The sequence below is a fragment of the Camelus bactrianus genome, chromosome 23 (genome assembly GCF_048773025.1).
Source record: "Camelus bactrianus isolate YW-2024 breed Bactrian camel chromosome 23, ASM4877302v1, whole genome shotgun sequence".
NCBI lineage: Eukaryota > Metazoa > Chordata > Mammalia > Artiodactyla > Camelidae > Camelus > Camelus bactrianus.
Genome location: NC_133561.1, coordinates 18,305,548 through 18,319,230, shown reverse-complemented (window position 1 = coordinate 18,319,230; position 13,683 = coordinate 18,305,548). Strand labels below are relative to the sequence as shown.

The window sequence follows — 13,683 nt, the reverse complement described above, 5'->3', positions numbered from 1 at the left end:
GGACCATCCGGACCATCCGGGAGGTGTCAGGACTCGTACTCTATGGTCGTCCGCCCTCTGCGCCTCCTCTCTAGCCGCCCGCGCTCTATGCTCCGCGGTCGCGGGCGGCCTGCCGCCTGCCCGCCCGCCGGGAGGGGTGTGCAGAGGGAGGCGGGGCGGGAAGACGAGAGGTGCCTCCTCCACCCGAGCGGCGGGAGACCTGAGGAGGCTCTGTGACAGCTCGTCGGCCGCCATGTCAGCGAGCGAGGCTGGGGAGAGACCCGGCGCCCGGCGGTAGCCCTGCTTTCGTATCCGGTTCCCAGGTGAGGAGAGCAAGAGCGGGACGCGGGAGACCGGCCGGCTCGCGGCCGGGGGGAAGCCTTTGGGATTCCCCTCGCTCCTTCTCCTACGCTGTCCTCCTCAGGCAGCGCCGCCTCTGCGCCCTCGGTGCCGTGTAGCCCCGGTCCTTCACCTCCGCTCTATCCCCGCGCCCTGTTTTCCTCTCTTTTCTCTCGCCTCCGTGGTCTCTTCCTGCGCAGCGCGCCCATATCTCTCTCCCTGGGGCATTCGCGCCAGAAGTCATTTCTCGCCCGGCTGGCCGAGGAGCCTGCGGCTTCCACGGCGCCTCTGTTCCTTTCTGTCCCGCTGCCTGCAGCCCCGTCTCTCCACCCTGGTGGGTGGTTTTTATTTTCCTTCATACCTGTTTTTATCTCCCTCACCACTTTGATTGTCAGGAACCACCTAGTGTCTCCCTTCTGTTCCTCCCGCTGGGCCAGTATTTACCTTCATTTTTATTTTTAATTTGCATGTTTAAAAGATTTAAAGTCACTATTAGAAAGATTAAGATTTAAAAGCGTAAAATTCCTTTCTAAGCTTAAAAGGTTAAGGTCTTAGGATGCTTGTTTTGTTGCCTTTGTAAACTTAGTCAAACACGTACTGTGGAATGCAATTTAAAAGACCAATTCCAAAGACTCTAAAAATAGGATGCTCTGATGGAAATTTTGGCAGTCTTTTTAACTATTGGGCAATGTTAGAAGACTCAATTATTTGAGAGTGATTTCAGGATTTAAGTATTATACTTAGAAAGAACTTTACCAATCACCCTTTCCACAAAGGCAGAAAACTGCAGCCAGTCAACTTCCTATGTTAAAATATGTACAATCCTTTCTGCTTAGTTGACCGGGAGCGTAATTGAGCTTGGCATTTAAATGCACAAGGAAAAGGCTTCTAAGGCATGTATCACCTAGCAAATAGAAGTCTGAAGATTTACTCAACTGATGAATCTCAAATGGATAAAGAATTGACAGCCAAATACGGACTTTTTCGGATAATAAATTTGTTAGGACACCGTAGAAAGTATCTAAGCAACTGTCGTAAAAGCCCTGCGAGCTCTTTGGTCTTAATTTTTTTTTAAATTTTTTTTTAATGCAGTTTCCCCGTTGACAGTTCTCTATAAGTTATTCTTGCATCTAATGAACACCTGGGAGAGCTCCACCCCACCCATCCTTTACTGAGCTGACTCCCTCTCTCTCCTTATAAAAATACTTTTGTAGATTCATAAATACATTGAATTTTTCCCCCAAGAGCCCTGGAGGTCTAAACATTTTTGAAATCAAAGCAGAATGATGTGTTACCATAGAGGAAGAAATGGTTTACTCATAGAGCTGTGTTGTTTTCTCACTTTTAAAATATGTTTTTTTAAATTGTGGTAGAAAATACTTACCTTAAAATAATGCTTATTTCATAATGTTTATGGACCAAAGATAGGCTACTCAGCCCTAGAGATGCTGATGTAGGTTTTAGTTTTGCTTTTGAGTGATATTATTTTCTTTTGATTTTGGAAAAGAGAATTAGGTCATGGTGATTATTTCCCTTCTTATCTTAATGGCTTGTTTGTGATCGAAGGTACTTGAATATAAAAGAGACAAAATCATACATTTTGTTTTTCTGAGGCCCCAGGTGCTAGAAATGAAAGAAATGTCCGTTTCACTTTAACGATGAACCTTGTAATCAGCATTTAGACCTACTTTATTAGAAAAACTTGATTTGTATAGTTCCCTTCTTATTTTCTTAAGAGGTGTAGTTTTTGTATCCTGTGCTGTTTTTGCCTTTTTGAAGTAGTGTGATCTTTCTTTAAACTCATGTCAGAGCAAAGTGATTCTATTGACTATTTTTATACTCATTTAGTTGTTTTTGTTATTATCTCATTTAAATTGGTGGAGAAGCCAAAGTACTGTTTTGTTTTTGTTTTTGTTTTTTCTTCTTTTGGCTTTTATATGGCAGTTGTAATTGGGAAGTGCCAAGTAATAGTTTTTGTTTGCTATCAGAATTAAGGCTGTGTATCTATAGTAGTGCTGTCCAATAGAAATACAGTGCAAGCAAGGCACATGAACAGTTTAAAGTTTTCTAGTCACACTAACAAACTAAAAAAAAAAAAGTGGAATTAATTTTAATATATTTTATTTAATCCTATATATATAATTTTAACATGTAATCAGTTTTAAAAGTTTAATAATGAGATATTTTATATTTTACGTTCTTTCATACTGAATCTGTGAAATTTGATGTGTATTTTACATTTTTCAGTACATTTGAATGCAGACTAGCCACATTTCAAGTGCCAGTAGCTACATATAGCTACTTGATGGCTAAGATCTTACTGGGCAGCATGTACCTATAGGATTACTGTGTGATTCTTAAGATGTCTTTTTTACCCTGAGAGCCTGGGATAAATTCTATGGGGTAAATTTAAAAATCCTTTTCCTAAGGTGCTGGGATATTCAAACTGAGAAGATTCTAGCAGGAAGAAAGTTCCAAAAAGTCTCTTTCTCTTAGTGTTGACAGTGTTAATAACACTGAGGAGGATAAACAGGTACCCAGTGCTTGTTTAGTGAGGGTCATAAGGTGAATTGAGTGCTCAGTCATTTCCTGGGGTGTCATTGTTATAGTTATTTATATCTGCATGTCAACAATGTGTCAAAGCAAAGTATGAGTCTTTGTCTACTGTATCTGTTGATATTAAGTAGGGAGAACTTGAAGACCCACAAGAAAATTGAACTTTATAGCAAACAGGTAGACTACTTGCTAATATAGACTTATTTTCTGTATCAGTTTCAAATGTGGCTCAGAGTTTTGTAAATGTGCTTCTCTGTATGATAGTGTTATCAAAGGAAAAATAAAATCTCTTTAGCAAAATTTAGAAAGGAAGAGGTTATGTTTTTTGCCTCTAAAAAACTGGGAGCCTGAGAAATAGTAACATACACACACATACACACACACACACACATTTGTGTGTGGTGCTTTAGGTAAATTTAAAAGGAAATATGGCAGTTTTTATAGAAAGCTACTGACATATTCCCTAGGGATGGTATTAAGGGTTTTTTTTTTTGTTTTTTTTGTTTTTTTGCAACAGAGGTGGTGATTTGCATGGAACCATCTCTTGTTCAGAGCTGTCACAACTGAAAGATAGCCTTGTTGGAAAGGTAACCCTGCAGCTCATTGACTGCATTAGGGATCAGTAGGACCCATTATTGTTCTTATCTTGACCTCTGTACTCTGGTAAATTTTCCTAAATAATATTTTAGCTGCACTGTTTTACATCTACATTTAATGTCAAAATTCAGTGTCAAAATTCACCTGAAGGCCTAGTTAATATTCAGTATAATTTAATATGAGATACATTCACCCCTCCACAACTTTTATGGTATAAAGAAATCTTAAATTACCTAGTCAGTATAGACCTAGCACAGTGTTGGCAGTGTGTGGAGAGTTAAAGGATCAAAGACGGATTTGAGTAAGGGGTTACTTATTAGATGTTGCTTGTTTCCTGAGAGGTGCATGCACATTCTGTAGGAAAATACAGTAATTTCATTTGTATTTAAATATAGATGGCTATCCATTGATACCATTTTAGTTGGATAACAAAGGGAATATATTGTTTTGTTCCTACAATTTAGTCTTAGCAAATATTTCTTTAGTTATTTGAGGAAGAATAATTGATAGTCTGGCACTTTCCAATTAAAAAAAAAAGTCGATTTAAGTGGCCCCTACAAGGATTATATTTTTATTGAGAAGTTCTACACTCGATATATCTGTGTCTTGATACTGTTATGAGCATGCTCTCCTGCTAAGCCTTGAAGATTTACGTGAATACAGGCTTTCCTTTATTAAATCATTCCTTTGGGGAAAATTATGTTTCCTTTTAACCAGGGAAAACTTTTGTTTTTCATACATTTGATTCATAATTATTTTGTAATATCCTTCAAAGAAATATATCATTACTCAATTATACCTAAACAGAACTATAAAATGAAAGTAAAAAATTAAAATCATGTCTGAACAATCTTTAAAAAAATCATTAAAAAATTCTGAATCTTATAATAGTTTGCGATTTCTTAAATTGTTTAAGTCACAGTTTTGAGATTCTGTTCTTTAACATATTTGGAGATGGAAACTTTACCTTTATACCACTTCCTCCCTGCCATCTCTTCAGACTTTCTCTGTTTCATCTTCATTAGCCATGTGGAAAGGAAAGATAGTGTGTGTTTGTCAAAATACTGAAAAATCAAGATTATTTTTCTCTTTGACTGTAACAGTAAGAATTCTGAAGCAGTAAGCTACAGTTTTAGTCACCTTTAATGACATTTGGGCATTTGATATTTTAATTGCCAGTACCTAGGAGATTTTAGAAACTAACAATTTTTGTAATTGTCATACCTGTTAAATTCTCCTGTGAGAATACTTAACCTGATTTTCCTGGAAAACTACTACATGAATAAAAACTTAGATTCTTTCTGTGTTTGCAGTTTACTGCATTTTGAAAACCCAGTAAGTTAGGTGGCTGAGGTTTTGTAATTTGAACAAAGGCAAACATTTGAAAGCATTTTTTATATTACAGATTTTGAAATAAATAATTTTCTTAAAATATGTGAGTTTTATAATAAGGTAAAGAATGCTGTTGTTCCTCGGTATTTGAGAGCATACCACTTGTATTTTTATTTTATGCATGCATTGTTTTTCTTGTTCACTGTTTCTTCTGCAGGTACAACTAAGTCTTAAAAATAATTTTTAGATGAACTGAAAATGCTTAAGATTTTTCAACAAGGACTTATTTTTCTGAATATGCATTTTATTTATTGAAGCCTAGTAGAGTTTTTTTTCTCTTTTGAAGCACCAAAGATTACTTTTTAAAATTAAAAAAAAAACTTTTTATACAATATTTAGACGTTACAGTCCATTTACAGTTATTACAAAATATTGACTGTGTGCCTCGTGTTGTACAACACATCCTTGTAGTCTACCTTATACCCAAAAGTTTGTACCTCCCACTCCTTAGTGGTAACCAATCGTTTGATCTCTATATCTGTGAATTCACCTCTTTTTTGTTATATTTATTAGTTCGTTACAGTTTTTAGATTCCACATATAAATGATTATACATACTTTGTCTTTCTCTGACTAATTTCACTTAGATAGTGCCTTCCAAGTCCATCCATGTTGCTGCAGGTGCAAAGTTTTGTCCTTTTTATGGCTGAGTAGTATTCCATTGTGTGTGTGAATACACACACACACGCATGCACCCCACATCTACTTTATTCTGTCATCTGTTGATGGACACTTAAGTTGCTTCCGTATCTTGGCAATTATAAATAATGCTGTTGTGAACATTGAGGTGCATGTATCTTTTTTAACTAAGTGGGGGTTTTCTCAGATATATACCCAGGTGTGGAATTGCTGGGTTATATGGTAGTTCTGTATTTACCAAAGACAACTTTAAATATTTCTCCTTTCCACTTGTGGAGCATGAAAAAGTTTTATTTAAATCAAGTCTTAAAAAGATTCATAGCAAGTAATAGACATTAACAGACATGATTTCCTCCCTCATGTTCAACTCAGATGAAAAGAGGACTGGAAGTTTGAGAAACTACGCTGATTAGAAAATTATGAAGTTCAGTTTTCTGAAAAACAGGCTTTATTTAACCCGTTTGTAACTTCTTAATCCAAATTTAGTCATTAGGCTTTATTTTCTTGAACAATTTACAAAGTAATCATTAGGTTCCTTTTGCTCCAATAATTTTTTAAAAAATTGTTGTAGAGGGTTTTTTTTTTATAAGAATGCATTCATTTATTTTTATTTATTAATTTTTTGTGGGGGGAGGTAATTGGGTTTGTTTGTTTGTTTGTTTATTTAATGGAGGTACCTGGGACCTCAGGCATGCTAAGCACATACTCTGCTACTAAGCTATATCCTCCCCTCTGTTGTGGAGTTCTTTGTAATGCCAATAGAGTTCATATCAATAACATTAGGTAAGCAGAGTAAAGAGCCAAAATAAGAAGCAATGTCATGTGACTTCCTTAGTTTAGTCATATAATAAATGTTTTGTAAGGCAAAATGGTTTGCCTTATTGGTCATATTTGAACTCTAGTTTAAAATTGATCTAAAGGTCTTCCATCCACCAAAATATCCTATTTTCACTAGCCAGGGAAAGATATATTTCAAAATAACCTAAAGTTTAAAAGTGTTTAATTTAGGAGGTAGTTTGTTATTGTATCAGGGGGCTTCTTGGTTAATTATAATTTTGTAGATTTTGATGCCTACAGGCTTTTAATCCTCTTTCAGCTGTATGTCTGGGGAAAACCTAGGGATTCCCTAGTGACCTGCAACAGGGCTTTGACCTTTGAATATGTGGCTTACCTTCCCTGCCAGCCTCAAAGACTGTACCTATCTATGCAGAAAACTTATGAGCTAAAATTCTGCTCCAGGAACACTTATTTAGACTGAGGAAACAGATATTCTAAGAATGTCTGTCTTAAAACTACAGTTTCCATGTGCTTGTATAACAAACCATGTATTTTGTATAGCCTTTGCTGGAGAGTTTCCATTTTGTTCCAGGACTTCAGAGTATGTGGAAAGATATCCAGAATGATATCCCCTGTTGCTTATTTTGCCTTTCCTCATCTTTTGTTTTTTCCCTTTTCTGTTGTCCATGGAAAGTTCAAAAGTCAGACTGATCATGGTTTATTATAAACTTGGGGTGGGGAGGGGGTAGGAATACAACAAATCTTACTCCTTTCTTCTTTCCTCTCCTTCAGAAAATTGTTGTTGAGTTCTTTGTCATGCCAATGCCAACAAAAGTAATAGTGCTCCAGAGAGAAAAAAGTTTTAACTTGAGGAAAACATGATTATTCAAAAATTAATGTTTTTTCCTTCAATGAAAGTTGAACAGAAACTTTAATTTAGCAGTCAGAATCCGTTGATCTCTCTCATCCTACTTTTGATGTCTTCTGGACTTGAGTAGAGGAAACTTTGCACCAAGAATAGACTATACTAGAGTATATATTAATAGTGTCTCTTTTGTCATATGTGTTTTCTTTAGGGAATATTCTCCACAGAAATAAAACATCTTTGGGGGAAAATTGTATTCTACCAATAGTCTTTCAAAGCATTGGAAGGTATCCTCCTCTGGGACAAATTTTTTCTCTATTGGTTTATTCTTTTCTTAGAGTTTCTTACCTAGAATAAACTGCCTTACTCCGGAATTTCCCCCACCTCCATACCCCAATCAAAGTGCTTTTTCTTGAATGACTAATTATAAGAAAGCATATTCACTTTTACACCTATCTCCTTTCCTGCCTTTCTGTTAACTTTCGGTATGCTGAAGATATGAATCAGTATATATCAGCGTTATGTCCCATATCACAGTAAGGATTAATATCATAAATATTTATTTAGATATTTTATTACAGTAATAGAAAACAGTAGCTACCTATTTGACATGGGTAAAATGTAATTTCTTGAGAATAATCAGAATCTTTAACCTCAGGCCCAAGAATAGACTTCAAAGGGGTCCCTTGAAATAACATTAGTAACTTAGTGGTGGTATATGTGTATTTTTCTGAGGAGGCAATTCTTAGCTTTCATCAGATTCTTCAAAAGGTCCGTGACCCAGAAAAGGGTAAGAACCATGGAATTAATTTGAGCTTAGTTATAGATCTTCAACTCTTATAAGCAGCTATAGTTTTGTAAGGATTCCTATATATAAGCTTCATTTTTTAGTAATACTTTAGGTATGACAAAATGATTTTAATAGATTATTTTATAAGAAAAGGCACAGTGATTCTTTTAAAAAACAGATCTTCCTCAAATACCTTACCTTTTATTTTTTTATAACTTCAGAAATTTCTCTTTATATTTCTCTAGTATCTTGCAGGATACTTTGTTTTTTATTTGTTTGCCCTCTGTGCATTTTGAAGAAAGGTGATTAATTATTTAAAATTTTTTTTATTGAAGTGTAATTGATCTACAGCATTGTGTTAGTTTCTAGTGTACAGCAGAGTGATTCAGTTTTATATATATATAAAACACCATTTTTCAGGTTCTTTTTCCTTATAGGTTATTATAAGATATTGATGTAATTCTGAGTTCAGTGTAATTCTAAATTCTCAAAGAACTTGCCTGCCATTTATCACATTCTTCTCTGTAGCAAAGGTTTTTGCAGGAGAAGGAAGGTTAGGACAAGGTTTGCAGCCTTTTCCTGTTAGAGTATAAACTCTTCTTTTTCTCTCAGTTTTATTGAGATATAATTGGCATACATCACTGTATAAATTTAAGGTGTGCAGCATAAATGGTTTGACTTCCATCCATCACCTCATACAGGGACGATAAAAAGAGAAAGCAAAAAAAGAAAAAAAATTGTTTCCTTGTGATAAGAACTCTAAGGGTTTACTCTCTTAACAGCTTTCATATATATCATACAGCAGTGTTAGCTATAGTCATCATGCTGTACATTGTACCCCTAGTATTTATTTCTTTGAACTGAGAGTTTGTACCTTTGACACCTTCCTCCAGTTTTCCCTCCCCCTTCCCCCTGCTTCTGGTAATCACAAATATGATCTCTTTCTATGAGTTTTTTTTTAATATTCCATATATAAATGAGATCATACAGTATTTGTCTTTCTCTTTCTGACTTATTTCACTTAGTATAATGTTCTCAAGTTCCATCCATGTTGTTGCAAATGGCAGAATTTCCTTGTTTTTCATAATGGCATAATATTGCATTGTATATGTACCCTACAACTTGTTTATCCACTCATCTGTTGATGGGCACTTAGGTTGTTTCCATATCTTGGCTACTGTAAATAATGTTCTATGAACATGGGAGTGCAGCTATCTTTTTGAGTTAGTGTTTTCATTTCCTTTGGGTATATTCCCAGAAGTAGAACTGCTGGATCATATGGCAGTCCTATTTTTGATTTTTAAGGAACCTCCTTTCCTGTTTTCCATAGTGGCTTACCAGTTTACAGTCCCAATAACAGTGCACAAGGAGGCTCTTTTCTCCACCTTCTCACCAGCATTTGTTACCTCTTGTCTTTTTGATGATGGACATTCTAACAGGTGTGAGATGATATCACATTGTAGTTTTGATTTGCATTTTCCTAATGACTATCGATGTTGAGCATATTTTAATGTGCCTTTTGGGCATCCGCATTTCCACCTTGGAATAATGTCTGTTTAGTTCTTCTGCCCATTTTTTTTTTTAACATTTTTTATTGATTTATAATCATCTTACAATGTTGTGTCAAATTCCAGTGTAGAGCACAATTTTTCAGTTATACGTGAACATATATATATTCATTGTCACATTTTTTTCTCTGTGAGCTACCAGAAGATCTTGTATATATTTCCCTGTGCTATACAGTAGAATCTTGTTTATCTATTCTACAATTTTGAAATCCCAGTCTATCTCTTCCCACCCGCCACCCCCTTGGCAACCACAAGTTTGTATTCTATTTCTATGAGTCTATTTCTGTTTTGTATTTATGCTTTGTTTGTTTGTTTTTAGATTCCACATATAGCAATCTCATATGGTATTTTTCTTTCTCTTTCTGGCTTACTTCACTTAGAATGACATTCTCCAGGAGCATCCATGTTGCTGCAAATGGCATTATATTGTTGGTTTTTATGGCTGAGTAGTATTCCATTGTATAAATATACCACATCTTCTTTATCCAGTCATCTGATGATGGACATTTAGGCTGTTTCCATGTCTTGGCTATTGTAAATAATGCTGCTGTGAACATTGAGGTGCAGGTGTCATCCTGAAGTAGGGTTCCTTCTGGATATATGCCCAGGAGCAGGATTCCTGGGTCATATGGTAAGTCTATTCCTAGTCTTTTGAGGAATCTCCATACTGTTTTCCACAGTGGCTGCACCAAACTGCATTCCCACCAGCAGTGTAGGAGGGTTCCCTTTTCTCCGCAGCCTCTCCAGCATTTGTCATTTGTGGATTTTTGAATGATGGCCATTCTGACTGGTGTGAGGTGATACCTCGTTGTAGTCTTGATTTGCATTTCTCTAATAATTAGTGATATTGAGCATTTTTTCATGTGCCTGTTGATCATTTGTATGTCTTCCTTGGAGAATTGCTTGTTTAGGTCTTCTGCCCATTTTTGGATTGGGTTGTTTATTTTTTTCTTATAGAGTCATATGAGCTGCTTATATATTCTGGAGATCAAGCCTTTGTTGGTTTCATTTGCAAAAATTGTTTCCCATTACATAGATTGTCTTTTTGTTTTACTTCTGGTTTCCTTTGCTGTGCAGAAGCTTGTAAGTTTCATTAGGTCCCATTTGTTTATTCTTGCTTCTTCTGCCCATTTTTAATTGGATTATTTGGGTTTTTTTGCTATTGAGTTGTATGAGTTCTTTATATATTTTGGATATTGACACCTTAGAGTACAAACACTTAAGGGAAGGTTGTGTCTTCTCTGTCTCCCTTTTCTCCCACTGTATCTAGTTAGTATAGCTTGCTCATAGTAGACAGGATTACATTACCCTCCGACTAGCTTGGTTAAAGCAGTCCATTTCTGAGGTCAAAGTTCAGTCTTCATGTGGAAATGTATTGGCTTTGTTTTGTGTCCTGATTATAAACCTTTGATGCTTGCCAAATGTGTGCTTTTGGTTACAAAGTGCACTGGGTAAAAAACAAAGAATTAACACCTGTATTATGTAAACTGTTTAAAACTAGTATTCTTTTGGAAGTAGGGCAGGAGACTCATTTCCATTCAAAGGGCAACTTTATATCATTGGTTTTCAAGATAAGGAAAGGCAGAAGAAAATATGTGAGTTTGGTGGTAGCTATACTTTTTAAGTAGGTAACAAGTGATTGCAGCTCATATAATAATACCCTAGAAAGTGATATTTGTTTTAGACTTAAGGCAGTACAAGACAAATAATGGAGAACTTGGAAACTAGTAACTAGAATCATCAGATGTTAATGTTTGGAGGAATCTTATATTCCAGGAAATGAGGTAATACTAGAACTCAAGTTTTCTGAGTCCCTAAATCAGTATGTTGACTTTCTTATATAGGCACAAGAATTTAGTCTTGTATCTACATTATAAAACTCCCAAACTGCTGAGAGGAAATAAGATGAAATTTGAAACTAATTTCAACCAAAGAAGTGGCATTTTAGGGATGTGATGTTTCTAACCTATTCAGAACATAAAAGTTTAGTGAACAGCATTTGTGAGATCTAAGTGGTAGGTTAAAATGAGGTGCTCTTGTGGGGATGGTAATAGCTCAGTGGCTGAGCATATGCTTAGCATGCACAAAGTCCTGGGTTCAATCCCTAGTACTTCCATAAAAAATAAAATAATTTTTTAAATGAAGTGCTATTACTAAAAAAAATTGGTATACATTTGAGTACAGTTACAGTCCAGTCTAGGATTTTAAGAATTCTTTTTCTTTAAATGAAATAAACCAGACGCAAGTATTTCACAAACTGCTTTCAGGTGTCCACGTATAAAGGCAGGAAGAAGAATGGCGAGCTGTGTGGACTAAAGAACAGGAGTACAAGTGAAGATTGGTGTTGAGATGGACTGAAGAAATCTCTCTCTTTCCATTACCATGGGGAAATTCCATCTTTTCTATTGATGCTTTGAACTCACATGGAAGGTTAGGTCAAAGAGCCTCCTTTTCGCTGCTGTTTTGTGGTTTATTTGCATCATGAGATTGATTTTGAAGACAGTGTGTATAACCAAGTAAAACAGAGACTGTGAATTTGTAGTGAACTCATTTCAGTGGGCCCTGAGCAGCAGCCCCTACAAACTTCCACTGGCTGTTTTAAACCTTCTCTTTTTTGCAAGCCCCTGCTCCCAACTTCTTTCCCCCATTCAGCAGATACCCTACTCCCTGTTTCCCTGAGAAAGATATATTACTAAATAGAAATGCCTCATTTACTTAACTTCAATGTGAACATTACCTCCCCCCACCACCCCCAATCCTTCTGTCACAATGAAAAACATGTCCCTTCTGTTTAAGGATAGTCCCTCTGCCTGTGTCCTGGGTGCCTTCCCACCTCCTCAGTCTCTGTACCATTATTTGTATAGCAGAATGTCTCTCCTGTTACACTTCACTTCTCTCTTTCAACTGGCCCTTTCCTTTCCTGTCAGCATCCTATATCTCACATTGGAGTCCTCTGACATTTTTCTTCTCTTGCTCTCTTCCTTTGTTTGAAAGTTTGATGACTTTCTTTAGTGGGTATGCTTAGACTCCTTTCTCATTATCTTTTCTGTATCTGTTACAGGTTTTTGCTTGGTGGTTATCATGAAGCTTCCATATAACAGCTTCTATTTTTAGCAGTCTGTTTTAAGTTGGTAACAACTTAAGTTTGAACACATTCTAAAGCTCTACATTTGTACTCATCACTCCCCCCATTTAATGTTTTTGATGTCACATTTTACATCTTTTTATCTTGTTATTAGACACCATTTTGCATGAGCTGCAGAGTTATACTCATTTCTTCATTCTAAAAATCTTTTAGAAATTAATAAATTTACCCTTGAGTTCCCATTCTGGAGTAATTTCAGTTATTGTATTTTTTAGAGCTAGAATAGCCATTTGATTTTTGAAAATTCAAATGCAGTGATTTGGTTAAAAAGCAAAATAAACTATTTGCTTTTGTCACTATATTATCAATTCTTCTAAAATTTTATCACCTATCCATTTACATCCTTGAACATGTTAATAGTTATTTTAAAGTTTCTGTAAGTTAACTCTAGTATATGGATTCCTAAGGAATCTGCTTCTTTAACTGCTTTTCCTCCAAGATTTTTTTGGTCAAATCTTGATCTCTTTTTTGCCTGGTTACTTTGGATTCTATTCTGTGCCTTATAGATGAAAACTTGTGGAGATAATTTGAGCCTTTGTTTGATTTCTTCTTCCAGAGGGGATTTATTTATATGCTGGCCGGCAGCCATGTTAGGGCAAATCATCTTAATTCATCCAGAAATGAAAGTCATCCTACTGGGCTGTAGTCCCTGTGAAGGCTGGTCTATTTCAGGTTCACCTGTTCTTCTAGGGAGCAGCCCTTTTAGGTCCTACTTGAAAGCCTAAGGCTTCTTTCTTGGCAAATTCTGAGCTCTGTTGTTTCTGCCAACTCTGTAGGTCTCCTCAAGGCTCTGCTCAGCTTTTTTGGCCTCCAAGTTGAAGCTCTCTGCCAGCTTCCTTAGTTGCTATCAGCAGGAGGGTTTGTCTAACATGAACTAGTCTGCACTTGCCAGAAGTAGAATTCTTTCATCGTTTCCTAATGTTTACTTTTATATATATTCAAAAATGAATATACACATGTATATTAGTTCAGTATACGTCCATGTAAGTTATGAACAAACATGCATACAATGAATATATGTGTAATCAATTTCTTTG

The 13,683-nt window shown here is 36.0% G+C and overlaps 1 protein-coding gene across 2 annotated transcripts in view; it reads left to right on the top strand.

Annotated features, from left to right (window-relative positions):
• Positions 1 to 30: 30 nt before the first annotated feature.
• CNST (consortin, connexin sorting protein) overlaps positions 31 to 13,683 on the top strand; it is a 72,987-nt gene continuing 59,334 nt past the window's right edge. For both annotated transcript variants that reach the window (XM_074351716.1, XM_074351715.1), the window contains exon 1: positions 31 to 302. The gene's annotated coding sequence lies outside the window, so the exon portion shown is untranslated. The remainder of the gene's footprint in view (positions 303 to 13,683) is intronic.